General features: G+C 42.0%; 1 protein-coding gene across 1 annotated transcript in view; it reads left to right on the forward strand.

Annotated features, from left to right (window-relative positions):
• Window positions 1-19,627, forward strand: part of LOC149127815 (uncharacterized) — a 90,849-nt gene that overhangs the window by 52,817 nt on the left and 18,405 nt on the right. The gene's annotated exons all lie outside the window — the stretch shown is intronic.

The following is a 19,627-nucleotide window of genomic DNA, read 5'->3' on the forward strand; positions in this document are numbered from 1 at the left end:
TGGCCGCAACTCCTGGACGTAGGCCCATCAGGAGCCAGGAGCTTCCACATCTCCCATGTGGGTGCAGGGACCCAAGCCCTTGGGCCATCTTCTGCTGCTTTCCCAGGCCATAGCAGAGAGCTGGATGGGAAGAGGAGCAGCTGGGACTAGAATCAATGCCCACGTGGGATGCTGGCACTGCAGACAGAGGATTAACCTACCTTGCCACAGTGCCAGCCCCAATATATTCAGATTTCTGAGGTATCTCCATACTGTCTTCCACAGTGGATGTACCAGCTTACATTCCCACTGACAGTGGATTAGGATATCTTTTCCCCTACATCCTCACCATTATTTATTCTTTGTTGATTTCTGTATGAAATCCATTCTAACTGGGGTGAGGTGAAACCTCATTGTGCTTTTGATTGCATTTCCCTGATGGTTAGTGATCCTGAGAATTTTTTCAAGTGATAGTTGGCCATTTGAATTGCCTCTTCTGAAAAATGCCTGATAAAATCATTTGCCCATTTTTAAATTGGATGGTTTGTTTTATTGCTCTTGAGTTTCTTGGGCTCTTTTTAGATTCTGTGTATTAATCATATATCAGTTGCCTAGTTTGTAAATATTTTCTTCCATTCTGTTGGTTGCCTCTTTGCTTTGCTGCGTGTGTGTTTTACAGTCCAGAAAATTTTCAATTTGATATAATCCCATTTGTCAATTTTGGCATTGATGCCTGTGCTTCTGGGGCCTTTTCCAAGAAGTCTTTGCCTATGCCAGTGTCTTGCACAGTTTACCCAATTGTCTCTAATAATTTGATGGTATTGGGTCATAAATTTAGCCTTTGAGCCATTTTGAGTGGATTTTTGTATAAGGTGTAACGTAGGGGTCTTGTTTCATACTTCTGGATTTGGAGATCCACTTTTCCCAGCACCATTTGTTAGAGAGACTGTTCTTGTTCCAGGGATTGATTTTAGCTCTTTTGTCAAAGGTAAGTTGGTAGTAGATGCATGGATTGATTGCTGGAGTTTCTATTCTGTTCCACTGGTCTACATGTCTATTTTTTTGCCAGTAACAGACTATTTTGATTATAACTGCCCTGTAGTATGTCTTGAAATCTGGTATTCAGATGCCTCAGCTTTGTTTTTGTTGTATAAGATTGCTTTAGTTATTCAAGGTCTCCTCTGTTTCCATATGAATTTCAGGATTGTTTTTTCTAGATCTGAAAAGAATGTCCTTGGTATTTTGATCGAGATCACATTGAATCTGTAAATTGCTTTCAGTAGTATGGAATTCTTTTAAAAAATATTTTTTCATTTTATTTGAAATGCAGAGTTACAGAGAGACAGAGGCAGAGGGGGGAGGGAGAGGGGGGTCCTCCATCCACCAGTTCTCTCCTCAGACAACCCCAGTAGTATGTATATTTTAATGATATTGATTCTTCCAGCCCATGAACATGGAAGATTTTTCCACTTTTTGGTGTCTTCTATTTCTTTCTTTAATGCATTATAATTTTCATCATAGAAAGCTTTGATGCCCTTGGTTAAATTTATTCTAAGGTTTTCAATTTTTTTTTTTGTAGCTATTGTGACTGGGATTATTTTAGAGGTTCTTTCTCAGCTATGGCATTGTCTGTATAGAAAAACTATTGATTTTTGTGTGTTAATTTTATATCCTGCCACTTTACCAAATTCTTATGAGTTCCAATAGTCTCTTAGTTGTTTCTTTTGGATCCCATATATATGGAATCATGTCATCTGTAAATAGCGATCATTTGACTTCCTCCTTCCCAATTTATTTCCCTTTGCTTTCTTTTTCTTGTCTAATGGCTCTGGCTAAAACTTCCAGGACTATATCGAATAGCAGTGGTGAGAGTGGGCATCCTTATCTGGTTCCAGATCTTAGTTGATATGCTTCCAACATTTTCCCACTCAGTTAGATGCTGGCCATAGGTTTGACATAAATTTCCATGATTGTGTTGAGGAATGATCATTCTATCCCCAATTTGCTTATGGTTTTCATCATGAAAGGATGTTGTATTTTATCAGATGTTTCTCTGCATCTGTTGAGATAATCATATGGTTTTTGTTCTTCAGTTTGTTAAGGTGATGTATCACATTGATTGATTTGTGAAGACTGAATCATCCCTGTGTACCAGAGATAAATATCATTTGATCCAGTGAGTGATATTTTTGATGTGCTATTGGATTCGATTGGCTAAGATTTTGTTGAGGATTTTTGCATCTATGTTCATTAGGGAAATTCATCTATAGTTTTCTTTTTCTGTTGTATCTTTTTCAGGTTTAGAAATTAAGGTGATGCTGGCTTCATAGAAGGAGTTTGGGAGGTTCCCCCCTTCAATTGTTTTGAATGACTTAAGAACTGAAATTAGTTCTTTTTTTAAATATCTGGTAGAATTCAGCAGTGAATCCATCCAGTTCTTAACCTCTCTTTGTTGGGAGTGTCTTTATCACTGATTCATTTTCCATCTTGGTTATTGGGCTTTTTATGTCTTATGTGTCTTCATGACTCAATTTTGGTAGCATCTATGTGTCCATTGTTTTTCTCCTAATTTTCCTAATTTGTTAGCATGAAGCTCTTTGTAGTAATTCCTGATGATTCTTTTTATTTCTGTGGTACCTGTTGTTACATTTTTTTTATCTCTGCTTTTATTGAATTGGATCTTCTCCCTCTTTTTTTTGTTATTTCGGCAAATGGTTTATCCATCTTGTTTATATTTTCAAAAAACAGGTCTTTGTTTTGCTGATCTTTTGTATTTTTTAAATTTTTTCTCTAATTTTAATCATTTCTTAAGTCCTACTAGTGTTGGGTTTGATTTTCTGTTGTTTTTCTACTTACTTGAGATGCATTGATAGCTCATTTATTTGATGCCTTTCCAATTTCTTGATGTAGGTACCAACTGGTATAAACTTTCCTCTTAAGACTACTTTTGCTGTATCCCATAAGTTTTGATATGTTTCCAAAATTTTTTAATTCTCTTTTTATTTCTTCTATGACCCACTGTTCATTCAGGAGTATCTTGTTCAGTTTCCATGTGTTTGCATATGTTCCACAGATTCTTGAGTTGCTGATCTCCATCTTCATTCCATTGTGGTCAGAGAAGATACATGATATGATTTTGAATTTTTTGAATTTGCTGAGACTTGCTTTATGGCCTAGAATGTGATAAATGGTAGAGAAAGTGTTTCATGCACTGGTGAAAAGAATGTGCATTCTGCAGCTATAGGATGCAAAGTTCTGTAGGTATCTATGAGGTCCATTTGGACTATAGTATCAATAACTCTGTTGTTTCCTTGCTGAAAATTTGTCTGATTTGTCACTGCTGAAAGTAGGATATTCAAATCCCCCAATACTGTTATATTGAAGGCTATGTCTCCCTTTAAATACCTTAACATTTTTTTATAGCCAGGTGCACTGTAATTAGGTGCATATAAATTTATTATAGTCACATCTTCCTATTAAATTGGCAATTAATCATTACCTAGTACCCTTCTTAGTCTCTTTGAACAGTTTTTGTGTTAAAGTCTATTTTGTATTATGTTAGGATGGCTAAACCAGGTCTTCTTTAGTTTCAGTTAGCATGGAATATCTTTTTCCATCCTTCAACTTTCAGTCTGTGTGTATCTTTGTTGGTGAGATGTGTTTCTTGTAGGCAACAAATAGATAGATCTTGTTTATTCATTCTTTCAGCCAGTCTGTATCATTTACTGGAAAGTTGAGGCCATTTACATGAAAGATGACTATTTTTTTAAAGATTTATTTATTTATTTGAAAGGCAGAGTTACACAGAAAGAGAAGGAGAGGTAGAGAGAGTCTTCCATCCACTGTTTCACTCCCCAGTTGGCTGCCTTGGCCAGAGCTGCAGTGATCTAAAGCCAGGAGCTAGGAGCTTCTTCCAGGTCTCCCATGCAGGTACAGGGGCCCAAGGACTTTGTATCTTCTACTGCTTTCCCAGGCCACAGCAGAGCACTGGATTGAAAGTTGAGCTGCTGAGACTTAAACTGGCACTCATATGGGATGCCGGCACTGCAGGAGGCAGCTTTACCTGCTACGCCACAGCTCCAGCCCCGATCAAGGTGACTATTGATAATTAACAATTTTTCCCTGCCATTTGTGCATTAATATTCCTATTGTTTACTTTGGATTTCCTTTGTACCTTTACTTGGAGATTTTCTGCCTTCACATTCTTTAATATTGATGATCATATTTCTGTGTTTGCGTATAGCACATCCTTAAACATCTTTTGTAAGGCTGGAAGAATGGTGACAAATTCTTTTTTTTAAGATTTACTTATTTGAAAGTCAGAGGAACACTGAGAGAAAAGGAGAGACAGAGACAGAGGTCTTCCAAACCGCTGGTTCTCTTCCCAATTGGCCACAACAACCGGAGCTGCGCTAATCTGAAGCCAGGAGCCAGGATTTTCTTCCGGGTCTCCCACGTGGGTGCAGGGGCCCAAGGACTTGAGCCAGTTTGTACTGCTTTCCTGGGCCATAACAGAGAGCTGGATAGGAAGTGGAGCATCCTGTACTCAAACTGGCACCCATGTTGAATGCTGACACTGTGGGTGGCGGTTTTGTCTACTATGCCGCAGTGCCAACCCCAACAAATTCTTTCAATTTCTGTTTGTGGTAAAGAGTCTTTATTTACCCTTTATTCAAAAATCAGAACTTTGCTGGCTATAGTATTCTGGGTTGGCAGGTTTTTTTTTTTCCCTGTTAAACTTGCAAACTTGCACTATATCTCACCATTATCTCCTAGCCTATAGGGTTTCTGATAAGAAGTCCGGAGCCAGGAGCTTCTTTCCAGGTCTCCCACATGGGGAACAAGTTCCCCGGGAGTTTGGGCCATCTTCCACTACTTTACCTGGTGCATTAGCAGGGGAGTGGAATGGAAGTGAAGCAGCCAGGACTTGAACCAGAGCTCACTTGGGATGCTGGCACCACCAGCTGCGGCTTAACCTGCTATGCTACAGCACTGGCCCTGATCATTTCCTTTGGTACAGATGTTTCTAATTTTAATGTAATTCATGTAAATAAGTCTTTGTTTTATGAGTAATATTCTTGATCTTTACCTGCCACCAAGGTCCTGCAGTTTATTTCCTGTGTTATCTTCCAGACGTTGCACTATTTTATTTTTCACATAGATTATTATCTTCCTGGATTTAATTTTGGTGCAAGGTACAATATAGAAGTCAGTTGTTTTCCCATATATATAGTCAGTGACCTTCACCAATTATTGAAAACATTCAATTATTAAATAAACTTTTTTTTAAAAAAAGGAAAATATTATTTGAAAAGCAGAGTTATAGAGAGGCAGAGAGAGAGAGATCTTCCATCTGCTGGTTCTCTCCCCAAATGGCTGCAATTGCCAGAGCTGAGCTGATCTGAAGCCAGGAGCCAGGAGCTTCCTCCAGGTCTCCCACATGGGTGCAGGGGCCCACAGACTTGGGCCATCTTCCACTGCTTTCCCAGGTGCATTAGCAGGAAGGTGGATCAGAAATGGAGTAGTCAAGACTTGAAACAATGCCCATATGAGATGCTGGCACTGCAAGCTGGGTCTTTAACTCGCTGCCCCACAGTGCTGTCCCCTGTTAATATTTTCTTTCAGTGGCACCCTTGTCACAACTTAATTATGTATATATATATATGTATATATATATATGTATTTTTACTTCTAGACTCAACCCTGATGCTTTGATTTCTTTGTCTAATTTTGTGTCACTTCTGACAATATTGAACTTTACCTGAGCTCTGTAGCCCAGAAACACAGGGACAGAGGAATCCTGCATGCTTCTCTTTCTCAGAAATAGTTTATTGCAAAGAACAATTCTTCCCCAGATGACTTAGATAATACTCACCTTGCCAGTTTGACTTGAGAGCACTAATTGCCACATATTCATCCTAAATGCACCTGCTAATTGAAGTGTCTATCTGTTATTTAAATACCTTTATAAAAAATTAGACTTCTTATACTTCTGTGCTAAGAGCCAGGTACCCAGGCAAAACTTCTGCAGAGCCTGGGAGATTGGGCTGCTTTCTTCATTGCTTAACTTCCAATGAAATGGCTCCAAAAGAACTTAAGGAAAAACTTTGATTTTTAAAGCAGGTGAGAATCCTATTTACTTTTTAAATAGTATTTTATATAGGTACATATATTACACGTACACACATTTGTATGAATCTGAAAAGGATAGAAAAGAGTTTGTCACTACAATTTCTCTAATGGAAATGCTTCAAGGAAAGTGAGGTAGGGGAAATATCTTTCCCACACTTACCCTTACAATCTCACCTTTTTGTTATTTCAGACACACTCCCTCCAAATTTCCATTTGTGTTACAGAGGTGTTTAGCTGAAATATTTATCTGAATCGAACCATCAAAAGCAAGTATTTATTAACTGACTTGATCAATTTAATTAAGCTCGTCTCCTCCCACAAGAACCTGAACTTTGAACCTTCAGCCACCCAAAGTGGCATGCAGAATAGCTGCTCCTTAGCTTTCCTTACTTTGCCCTATAAAATAAATAATACTCCAAAGAAAGATAGTCCCTGAAGCTTATTTTCTTTTTCCTATAAAAGAAGAGCTATTGATCTGGCACTGTGGTATAGTGAGTTAAGCAACCACTTCGAATACCTGGCATCTCATATCTGGGTACTAGTTGGAGTCCCAGCTGCTCCTCTCCTGAACCTGGTTCCTGTTAATGTGCCTGGGAAGGTAGCAGATGGTGGTACAAGTACTTAGGCCCCTGCCACCCCTGCGAGGAGACCAGGATGGAGTTGCTGGCTCTTCTCTTTGGCCTGGTCCAATCCAGTGGCTGCTACAGCCATTTAGGAAGTGAACCTGAAGAAAGAAGATCTTTGTCCTTTTCTCTGTTGCTGTGCCTTTCTAATAAATAAATCTTTGAAAAAGGAAAGAAGGGAGGAAGGAAGGAAGCCTGTTTCCACCTGACCCCTCAAATGTTTGCATCTGATCAGAACATTCTTATTCCAATAGTCTGCTGCCCCTTGTTGCAGTTTCCTTTTGAATAATTTCTATCTTTGGTAAGTCCAGTTTTGTTTTCATTTAACAATACCCATGCCTTACTTGCTATCATGGCTTTAAAATACATGTTAATATCTGGTTCAGTAAATTTTTCCAGTTTGTCAATGCAGAGTTTTTATTTTGGTGAACGTTTCCCAAGGAAATTATTCAAAGTAAATCAAATAGTTCATATTTATCACATTATCTATCAAAACTGAAATGCATAAATTGTGATTGATTTAAAAAGTAGACTAAGTTTCCCTTAAAACAAATGACCAGATAATGATTCAAGGACAACCACCATACCACTCAACAGGCCTTAAATGATAAAATTTAAGAGAGAGAAATAAATGCTAAAAAGACTAGATTCAAGCCGGTGCTGCGGCCGGCGCACCACACTGATCCGATGGCAGGAGCCAGGTACTTCTCCTGGTCTCCCATGCAGGTGCAGGGCCCAAGTACTTGGACCATCCTCCACTGCATTCCTGGGCCATAGCAGAGAGCTGGCCTGGAAGAGGGGCAACCGGGACAGAATCCGGCACCCTGACTGGGACTAGAACCCGGTGTGCCGGCTCCGCTAGGTGGAGGATTAGCCTGTTGAGCTGAGGCGCCAGCTTCCCACTACCTTTTGAAGATATGTGTGTATGTGTGCATATATGTAGACAGACAGACATAGCATGGGGCAAGACAAACTGACCATCTTCCCCCACCCCTCCCCCAATCCCTTGAGATAATCTCCCTCCTCCAATACGTGTTTATTCTGGTCTGCGCTGGCCACACATGGAAAGGGAACCTCGTCTGACTTGCGTCCTCACTGAGGAGGCCAACATTCCTCCACGTCCCCATCTCACGCCCACTCCAGGGTCTGCCTCGGGAAGTGCTGCAAGGCTGGGGTGCAGTCAGGCACCAAGGCCCTGCCTGTGGTCCTCAAACACGGGGTGTGACTAAGAAGGAGCTGGAAGCCCAGGTAGCAAGACTCTGCCGGCCAGAGGAGAGTGGTAGGTGAGGGGAGGGACAGAGCCCAATACAGCACTTGCCTTCCCCCGCCCCCTCCAGTTCTGCTGCTTCCAGCAGGCATGCAAAGCCCAGGCGGAAAACCAGGAACCCGAGGAGGGGAAAGAGGAGAGATGGAGGCAGAAGAGAACAAGGCTGGGGGCTCAGGTCAGGCAGGTCAGGCCAGCGCTGGGGCCCCAGGAGTGGGACGGGAACTGTGACTCACACCTCTCTGCTCCCTGACAGATGAGGGTGAGAAGGGCAGCGGCAGTGAAGACGCATGCTCGGGCAGCGAGAGTGAACAGGAGAGGGGTGACAGGGATGAGGCGAGTGACAAGAATGGCAGTGGCGAGCAGGAGAGCCCAGGCCTCCTGGGACAAGCAGATGATCTGGCTGCGATGCCGATCTAGAGGACGATGCCGACTCTGACGAGCACGATGAGCCTGTGGTGCAGTGACAGTGACTCGGACAGCAGCGGAGACGCAGGTGCTTAGCAGAATCACAGGCAGAGCGCCAGTCCCCGCCCCTGTAGCAGGGAGCACTTGGCCCAGGGGGACAGCAGTGAGCCTGCAGCCTCTGACTCCCAGGAAGCCGACAGTGCCTGAGCCCCAGGGCTGGCACAGGCACCGTTACTGATCAGCTGCACAAGATTAAAACTAGCGATGGACTCTCTACTGCTCTTCACCCGGAAAGGAGTTATTTACCCTGCTGCTGTGAATAACAACAACACAACAGACAAATCCCAAATCTCCAAGTGGAACCATTCAACTGAATGTTTACAACTTAATAAAACCCAATTGAAAAACAGGCAGAGTTTGAATAGACAGTTCTTCAAAAAGCATGTTCAACTGACCAATAGGAACATTAAGAAGATGCTTAATAACTACTAGTCATGTAGGAACTGCAAATCAAAACCACATTAAGCTATTATGTTGTATCTCTTAGTATAAAAAAACCAAAATAAGTGTAGGTGAGGATGAGCAGCAGTTGGGACCCTGTGCACTGCTGGTGGGAATTTGAAATGCTGCAGTCATTGCACAAGACAGCACAGCATGTTCTGAATACAAACACAGCACTCCTGTATGAACCAGCCACTCCACTTCTGGCTATGTTCCTAAAGAAGTGAAAGCAGGTTCCAGAAGCGAGAAATTGTGCAACCATGTAAATTACAGCATTATTCACAACAGTCAACAGGTGGAAGCAAACCAACATCCATCAACAGACAAATGGATAAATGTGGTAAATACATAGGATGATGGAATATTATTCAGCTATAAAAAGGAAATGCTGACATATGTTACAGGAGGGATGAACCCTAAAGACATTACATTAAATAAACTGGCTACAAAAGGGCAAATATTCTATGATACCTCTTGTAAGAGGTGTTAAAGTAGTCCAATTCATAGAGAAAGAAAGTAGAATGGGAGTTACCAAGGGCTGGGACAAAGGGAGAAGGGGGAATGGTTCAGTTGGTACAGGGTTTCAGTTAGGATAGATGAGAAAATTCTGGAGATGGATTGTCATGCAGTTATACAACATAAATGCTGATAGTGTTTCAAGATGGCAGAATAGGAAGGGAGCTTACTACTCTAGTCTAGATGAAGATGGTTAAGAAAAATAAAGGTGAGAGGCTGCAACCTCAGGGAACAGTTAGGGAGAAAAAGGCAGAAGAAACCATTAGAGGGACACTGTGCATCTACGTGGAGGGTGTGGATGCACACAACTCAGGACCCCAGCGACCAAAAGCCTCAGCACCAGCTTTGGAGTGAGGAGACACCAGACTGCTGCAGGCCAAGCCACTGGCAAGAAGGCTGTGGGAAGAGTCTGGTATGAGTCTGGCTTGGAGCCTTGAGGGGGGACAGTGAACCTGCCAACCTAGAGGGAAAAAAGAGGGTTTCTGTTTCTCCCTGACCCGCCGGCACCAGTGGCCTGTCCTGTGACGAGCTGAGAGGGCAGGCAGCATTTTGGACACACATAACAGCCGCGCTTGCTGGTGTCTATGTGCCCAGCAACCAGCCGAGAGGAAACGCCCAAGTCTGGGTGGGATAACTGACAGGGGGCTGGGTGCCCGTAACTGTGGGAGCCTCGTGTGCTATGACTGTGAAAACACGGGCTGCATCGGAGGGCGCAGGGTGTGGCTGGGTCTCGGGGCAGTCACTGTGGTGGCTCATCATGCTGGAGGTCCCTGATTCCCTGGTGAGGGTCACTGCTATAGGATCCATGTCCACCCGAGGACTGCAGGGATACTTTGACACGATCAGAAAAGATCTTCACCACAAAACGTTGTAGTCAAACTCTCCACAGTAAAGCATAAAAGATTCTAAAATGTGCATGAGAGAAATGCCAGGTTACTTTCAGAGGCTCTCCAATTAGACTCACAGCTGAATTCTCATCAGAAATGAGATATATTCCAAGTCTTAAGAGAAAAAAACTGTCAACCTGGAATACTGTACTCTGCAAAGCTCTCATTTACAAATGAAGGTGAAATAAAGACCTTCCACAACAGAGATTGAGTTTGTCAGTACTCGTCCAGCCTTACAAAAGATACTTAAGGATGCACTACACACAGAAACATGGTCATCACTATGAGAGAAGATGAGGGCAGGATATCTCCCAGTAAAAGTACAAAGGAAATCCAAAGTAAACAATAGGAATGTTTATGGGGAAATGGCAGGGCCAAGTCCTTACTTATCAATAGTCAACTTGAATGTAAATGGCCTCAACTCTCTAGTAAAAAGGCAGAGACTGGCTGAGTGGATTAAAAAACAAAACCCATCTATCTGCTGCCTACAAGAAACACATCTCACCAACAAAGACACATGCAGACTGAAAGTCAAAGGATGAAAAAAGATATTCCATGATATCAGAAAGCTCTCTGCTATGGCCTGGGAAAGCAGGAGAGGATGGTCCAAGTCTTTGGGCCCCTACTCCCACGTGGGAGACCTGGAGTTAGCTCCTGGCCCGGATCAATGCAGCTCCAGCCATTGCGGCCAATTGGGGAGTGGACTATCAGATGAAAGACCCCCCTCTCTCTCTTTCTCTCTCTCTCTCTGCCTCTCCTCTATCTGTGTAACTCTTTTGAATAAATAAATAATAAATAAATCTTTTAAAAAAAAACCTACTTTCAGCAATGGACAGATCAAGCAAACAGAATATCTGCAAGCAAACAGTAGAGTTAACACTATAGACCAAATGGACCAAACAGATAACTACAGAACTTTTCATCCTACAAATGCAGAATGCACATTCTTCTCACCAGTGCATGGAACCTTCTCTAGGGTAGACCACATGCTAGGCCATAAAGCAAGTCAAAGCAAATAAAAAAATAAAAATCATATCATGCATCTTTTCTGACTACAATGGAATGAAGCTGGAAATCAGCAACTCAGTAATCTCTAGAACATATGCAACACATGGAGACTGAACAATATGCTCCTGAATGAACAGTGGGTCACTGAAGAAATCAGAAAAGAAATTTAAAAATTTCTGGAAACAAATAAAGATGAAAATACAACATAGCAAAACTTATGGGATATGGCAAAAGCAGTGTTAAGAGGAAAGTATATAGCAATTGGTGCCTATATCAAGAATTAGAAAGTTACCAAATAAATGAGCTATCAATGCATCTCAATGATGTAGAAAAACAATAACCAAACTCAAAAAAAGTACAAGAAAAGAAATAATGAAAATTAGAGAACAAAAAAATTGAAACCCAAAAATTCAAAAGATCAGAGAAAAGTGAAGCTGGCTTTTTGAAAAAATAAAACTGACATTGGCCCAACTAACCAAAAAAAAAAAAAAAAAAAAAAAAAAAAAGAGGAGACCTAAATCAATGAAATTGATATGAAAAAGGATATGGAATAGATACCACAGAAATAAAAACAATCATCAGAAACTACTATAAATAGCTGTATGCCAACAAAATGGGAAACCTACAGGAAAGAATAGACTCTTGGACACATACAACTTAACTATATTGCGCCATGAAGACATAGAAAACCTAAACAAAACAATAAGCAAAACAGAAATTGAATTAAGAATAACTACTCTCCCAGCAAAGAAAAGCCCAGAACCCAGTGGCATCACTGCTGAATTCTACCAGACATTTAAAGAAGTACTAACTCCAATTCTTCTAAAGCTATTCAAAAACAATTAAAAGGGATGGAATCCTCCTAAATTCTTTCTATGAAGCCAGCATCACCTTAAATCCTAAACCTGGAAAAGATACAACAGAGAAAGAGAACTACAGACCCGTTTCTCTGATGAATATAGATGCAAATTCCAATCAAATCCAACATCAGAAAGATCATTCACTTAGACCAAGAGGGATGGTTCAACATTCACAAATCAATGTGATACAGCACATTAACAAATTGAAGAACCAAAACCATATGATTATCTCAATAGATACAGAGAAAGCATTTGATAAAGTTTAACACCCTTTCATGATGAAAACTCTAAGCAAATTGTATATAGAAGAAATATTCCTCAAGGCAATGTATGAAAAACCCAAGACCAGCTTCATAGTGAATGGGGGAAAGTTGGAAGCATTCCCACAGAGATCCAGAACCAGACAAGGATACCCACCCTCATTATTGCTATTCAATGTCACCCTGGAAGTTTCAGCCACAGTCATTAGGGAAGAAAAAGAAATCAAAGGGATACAAATTGAAAAGGGGGACGTCAAACTATCCCTGTTTAGAGATGACATGATTCTATATATAGGGGATCCAGAAGACTCCACTAAGAAACTACTGGAAATCATAGAAGAGTTTGGTAAAGTGGCAGGATATAAAATCAACACACAAAAATCAACAGCCTTTGTCTACATAGACAATGCCATGGCTAAGAAAGAACTTCTAAGATCAATCAAAAAAAATCAAATGCCTTGGAATAAATTTAACAAAGGATGGCAAAGATCTCTACAATGAAAATTACAAAACATTAAAGAAACAGAAGCCACAAAAAAGAAAAAAAAAAAAAGGAAAAATCTTCCATGTTCATGGGTTGGAAGAATCAGTGTCATCACATTGTCCACACTAGCAAAAGCAGTTTACAGATTCAATGCAACCAACCAACATGCCAAGGACATTCTTCTCAGATACAAAAAAAAAATGCTAAAATTCATATAGAAACACAGGAAACCTCGAATAGCTAACGGAATCCTATACAACTAAAACAAAGCTGGAGGCATCACAATACCAGATTTCAAGACATACTACAGGGCAGTTAGAATCAAAACAAACTGGTACTGGCCAAAAACAGATGGATAGACTAATGGAATTGAATAGAAATGCCAGAAATCAACCCACGCATCCATAACCAACTTATCTTTGACAAAGGAGCTAAAATCAATCCCTGGAGCAAGGACAGTCTCTTCAACAAGTGGTGCTGGGACAACTGGATCTCCACAGGCAGAAGTATGAAGAAGGACTCTTACCTTCACCTTATACAAAGATCTGCTCAAAATGGATTAAAGATCTAAATCTACGATGCAATACCATCAAATTATTAGAGAACATTGGGGAAACCTTGAAAGACACTGGCATAGGCAAAGAGTTCTTAGAAAAAAACCCCAGAGGCACAGGTAAGCAAAGTCAAATTGACAGTGAAATCACATGAAATTAAGAAGCTTCTGTATTGCAAAAGACACACTCAAAGTGAAGATGAACCAACAGAATGGGAGAAATTACTTGCAAACTATGCAATTGATAAAGGATTAATAACAGAATATATAAACAGATCAAGAAACTCAACAACAATACAAACAACCCAGTTAAGAAACAGGCAAAGGACTCAAACGGGACTTTTTCAAAAAGAGGAAATCCAAACGGCCCACAGACACATGAAAAAATGCTCAGGATCACTAGCCATAAGGGAAATGCAAATCTAAACCACCCCTGTTAGAAGAGCTTTCATACAGAAATCAACAAATGCTGGCAAGAATGTGGGGAAAAAGGTACCCTAATCCACTATTGGTGGGAACGTAAACTTGTACAGTCACTGTGGAAGACAGTATGGAGATACCTCAGAAATCTGAATACAGACCTACCATATGACCCAGCCATCACACTCCTTAGAATTTACCCAAAACCAAATTAGCATATGAGAGAGTTATCTGTACCCTCATGTTTATTGCAGGTCCATTCACAATAGCTAAGATGTGGAATCAACTGAAGACTGGATCAAGAAATTATGGGATATGTACACTATGGAATACTACACAGCAGTAAAAAAAAAAAAAATGAAATCCAGTCATTTGCCACAAAATGGATGAAACTGGAAAACGCATCACTTAGTGAAATACTCCGGTCCCAAATGCACATACCATGTTGTCTCTGATCTGTGATAATTAACAGAGCATCTAAAAGGTAATCTGAAATAGTGAAATTAATACTTTGAGATGAAATAACTTTGAACAGCCCATGTTGACATTTGAGGAAAATTTTTCTTCTTCATACAATTTGTTGAACTCTTTACATAGTATAGAGTTCACCGTATGTGTTATAAAGTTAACTGCAAATAGATCTTAGTAAAAAAATAAGAATGGGACTAGGAGAGGGAGGAGGAAAAGAGCTGGAAGTATGGGTGGGAGGGCAGGTACAATGGGAAGAATCACTACATTCCTAAAATTGTATTTATGAAATGCGTAAGTTTGTATTCCTTAAGTGAAAGTTTTATGGGGAAAAAAACTCTAAATAAGAAACAGCAACTAAAAAAACACAACGTGAATGTTACAAAATTACACTTAAAATAGTTAAAATTATAAATTTTATGCTGCATTTTTCCATATATACACATAAAACCACCACATAATTACTAGAATAACTAGAAAAAAATTATATAACAACAACTTTGGAAGAAGATGTGAAGAAATTAGGACCCTCAGAGCTTGCTGTGGAAAAATAAAGTGGTACAGATGCTTTATAAAACAGTGCTTAAGGCCGGTGCTGCAGCTCACTAGGCTAATCCTCCGCCTGCGGTGCTGGCACCCCGGGTTCTAGTCCCGGTTGGGGTACCGGATTCTGTCCCGGCTGCTCCTCTTCCAGTGCAGCTCTCTGCTGTGGCCCGGGAGTGCAGTGGAGGATGGCCCAAGTCCTTGGGCCCTGCACCCGCATGGGAGACCAGGAGGAAACCCTGGCTCCTTGCTTCAGATCGGCGTAGCACACCAGCCATAGCGGCCATTTGAGGGTTAAACCAAAGGAAAGGAAGACCTTTCTCTCTGTCTCAAATACCAAAGTACTCAGCAATTCCACTCTGAGGTACATGCCCAAGAGAACTGAAAACAGATGTCAACACAAAAACTTGCTCATGAATGTTCATACAACAATCACGCATTATGGTCCCTAAGTGAAGACCATGTAAATTTATGCCAACTTATGAATGGATTACAACATGTGGTACACCCACACAATGGAATACCGAGGAATAAAAATGTTTAGGAACAGCCAGATGCATGCTACCATACGGATGAACCTTGGAAACACCATGCTAAGTGAAAATCAATCACAGGGGCCAGGTGCTATGGTGTAGCGGGTAAAGCCACTGCCTGCAGCACTGGCATCCCATATGGGCGCCGGTTCTAGTCCTGGCTGCTCCACTTCTGATCGAGCTCTCTGCTGTGGCCTGGGGAAGCAGAAGACAGCCAAACTCCTCTGGTCCCTGCACCTGTGTGGGAGACCCAGAAGAAGCTCCTGGCTTCAGATTGGCACAGCTCTAACCATTGCAGACAAATAGGGAGTGAACCAGCGGGCGGAAGACCTCCCTCTCTCTCTCTCTGCCTCTCCTCCTTTCTGTGTAACTCTTTCAAGTAAATAACTAAAAAAAAAGAAAAAAAAGATTTAAATACTAACCAAAAGTCTCGTAAGGCTCATCGTCTTTCTTACTTTCACTGCCACTGCTTGAGATTTCGGAATTATCAGGAAACTCAAACACATCAGCAGGCTTGTGCTTCTGACCAGCTTTCTGGAAGTGAAGAAAACCAAAGTCACTGAACTGGTGCTAACGCACACCAGCAGCAAGCTGCTGGACTTAACAAGGACACTCTTGCTCCTGCTGCCGCCTAGAGAAGCTAGCCACTCTGCTGTTCTCCAGGAGACAGAGGCCTCTGGAATTCTAAGGCCGGCCTGGCAAACCTTTTCTACAAAGCACCAGAGAGCATTTCAGGCTTTGCAGGTCACAAGGTTTCCACTGCAGAGGGAAAGCCCGCAGGGACAGCGCAGCCAGGAATGCGCAGGGCCGGCTTCCCACACAATCTACTCAGAGATGCAGACCTCTGCATTTCACATCATCTTCATGGCACACAACATATCCTTTTTAGTTTATTTTGGCTATTTAAAAATCATCCTTCGTTCCCAGGCTTGTGTATAAAGAGGTAGTAGGCTGGTTTTGCCCCCCAGGCCATAGCTTGCCTAGATCCCTAAAGAGAACGGTGGGCTGTCTCCCCAGAAACATGCCTGCCACCTGGACGTGCACAGCTCTGGGAGCACAGGGGCTGACAGTCCTGGCTGAAGGAGAGCCTGTGTACAGTTCAATATACGGGTAAGGCTCCGGAGGCTGGGGTTCCGGAGGATGCCAGAGGCAGAACAGAGAACAAACGCACTCGCAACTGCCCGACCTCCTGGACTTCATGTGAAATTCCAATGCCATGCGACAGGCCGTTGGAAAATAATTTGGAATTAGCTATCAAGAGCATTAAAGAAATGTACCTGCCATTACATACAGGTATTCTAAAACTCTCCTGAAGAAAAATAAAACTGTAACGTAGACAACATGGAACCTCATGAAATCACAAGCCATTGTCAGTAACACGGAGAAATGGCTGGGAGGAGTGGCAAAATTCAGAAAGCTGTACAATTTTTACACAGTGCTAATTATCTAGATGAAACAAATCTAGGCTTGGAAAAAAAATGTTTCTAAAATGTTAACAAAGGTTCTTTTCTAACAGTGGAAAAAGTAAGAAAAGGAATAAACTTTTTTTTTTTACTACCCTAAAACAGAGCTTATCACGTGAAATACAGAAAACTCTAAGGTCCTCACCAAAGCTTACTTTTATAGTCAACTGTGAGAAAAATCACATTAAAAGCTAAAAAGAGAACTTACTTCTTTCATAGGATGTGTTCTTCTTAAAGTGTTCTTTGAATATACTGCACTGAAACAGGAAAAAATAAAAGTTAGGAAATATTTAAAGCAACCAGAGAAAATACCATAACCTGACTCTCTCCAAGTATTGTCTTCCCAAATTACACTGCTCAGTAGCTGTACTAATAGTGTGCATGCAATGAAACTGAAGTTATGACGAAGAAGCAGAACCCAGACCCTGCAAACATACAAGTCAAATTATATCACCAATACATATAAAGTGACCACCTCGGTCCCTCAAGATCATGGAAAACTTCTAATCCTGCTGTCACGCTGGCCCCTGCACCCGGATCTGTCAGGGAAGACTGACTCTCCGCAGAGCTGAGCCAAGGGGATGGATACTAACATGGATGAGACTCCTCACACCCATTCCATCTGCGCCTGGCCCGGGATCACACAGCTTAACAATCCTATGAAGTAGAGGGGGGCCGTGTGACAGCTCTGCACGGGCACAGAGCAACAGGCAGCCAGGCAGGAGAGGAGCCTGCAGGAAAACCCCATCGGTTCAAATCCACAGCCTACCTTCTTCCCACCCCATAACACTCTCCAGTGACCTTGGGCACACCATAAAACAGATTAAGGTGCGGATCTTCTAGAAGTGAAAAGGAAGCAAATGCAACAACAGTGACTAGACTAACAACTGAAAACACCAGTGGCAAGAAAAACCTATATTAACATCAGCACTCAGTGAACAAGCACTGAGCACCCTCCACAGCTGAGGCACTGCATGGGGTATTAGAGATACTTTAGTAGAATCCAGTACTAGTTCCTGACTTTAAAATACACCTTGCAGTTTTCAAAGACTCCTTTGTGGAGGGCAGTATCAGATTAGTGTGTCTGAACCAATATTCTTCAGGTACTTTATTTGACATGATTTCAAACTGTCTCCCCTGTACCCAGGTTCATCAGTTGCCTTCACCGTCTCTTTTGCTTCCTCTGCCTGTGCAAGGTAAGCACTCCTAACTGAAGTACTTCATATGGCTTCCCTGAGAGGGCATTCACGTGCACAGTCATAGCAGATTTCCAAAATCTAGATATTTCACATTTGCAATGTGATCATCCAACCTACAGTCCATGTCCAAATCTCATCAGCTCTCCAACACCCTTTAGGATTTTCACCCTAGCATTTTCTTAAAAGGGAAAATCAAGGGAACATAAAATGTAAGATTGCACTGGATAGGATATTTTCATAAACTTTCTGATTTGTTTCATGCGCACCTGCGTACTAACTGCGATGCAAAACATCATTGTGTGAATCACAGTTAAAAAAAAAAAAAAGAAAGCTGGAACACTGTTTAGAGCAGTGGTCTCACACCTGGCGCCACCCCCAGTTTCTGGCTCAGTAAGTCAAGGGTTGGGTGGAGAGTTCACAGTTCTCAAGTTCCCACGCTTTTTCTGAGTCTCCAAACCTAAAATGGTACAACAAGTATTTGCTCAATGGCAATTTTATGATTCTGGTTATAATTCAGAGGTTCAGGAAAGCTAAATGACTTAGCAATGATGGTAACAGGGAAGTTTTAGTTCAATTAAATTTAGACGAGTTTATTTGGGCAAAGCAAAACCAGAAACAATTAGGGAATGGAGCAGCCCCAGAACTATAAGCAAGTTCTGAGAACCACCAGCAACCTGAGCGATCACACATCATTAACTTAATTGGCTGCAGCCTACCCAATCAACCAATTGGTAACACCTTATCCAGTTCATTGCTTACAGCCCAGTTAGTTAACTGCTACAGAGCTTTCCCCCAGCCACCTAAGCCCAGTGACCGGCTTGACGTTCAGTTCAAATCCATGGCCTCCCACAAAAATCCAGCAATGGCCACACAGTCAAGTAACGTTAGCAGGAAGCAGAAACCACATCAGTACGCGTCTTAAGCTAAATTACTTCCAGCTGTCTCTTGCGTGTGCTCAAATCAAAAAATACGCCTTAAGCTGGAGTCCAGGTGAGGCTTCGTTCAAGATGGACGCTTGAGACAACCGTGTTTTCCTGTGCATTTTTGAGGGAAGGGCTCAACACATGCCCTAAGTCTCCATCTCTAACAGGTTTTTAAAAACCTTTCGGCGCCTGGATGCCCTGTAGACAACGCTAGAGAGCCCGGGCGTCCACTCACGAATCTGTGAACGACGAATACGACGTACTTTCCAATGCATGCCCCTTTTGAGAAAAGTTGCTCCCCGCCCTGGAACACTCCCGAAGCGGCAGCTCGGTCCCCGGGCAGGGGTGAGGGCCAGCGTTACAGTCTGCGCTTTGGGGTACGAAGGCAGACACGACCCGCAGGGCTGCAGCCCGTCACGTCTGGGGAACAGCAGGCACCAAGCGCCCGCGACCCTCAGCCACAGGAACCCCAAAGTCTCTCCCACCCGCCAGGCCAGGCGTCACGCCCTGACTCCTCCTAGGAAATCCGCACTGAGAGATGCAAACCGAGGCCCTGGGCGATCTGTCACTTCGACAAGGAAGCTCCACCAGCGCAGCCCCAAA

This window comes from Oryctolagus cuniculus, chromosome 2 (genome assembly GCF_051225735.1).
Source record: "Oryctolagus cuniculus isolate XC-2025 breed Fujian yellow rabbit chromosome 2, ASM5122573v1, whole genome shotgun sequence".
NCBI classification, from domain to species: domain Eukaryota; kingdom Metazoa; phylum Chordata; class Mammalia; order Lagomorpha; family Leporidae; genus Oryctolagus; species Oryctolagus cuniculus.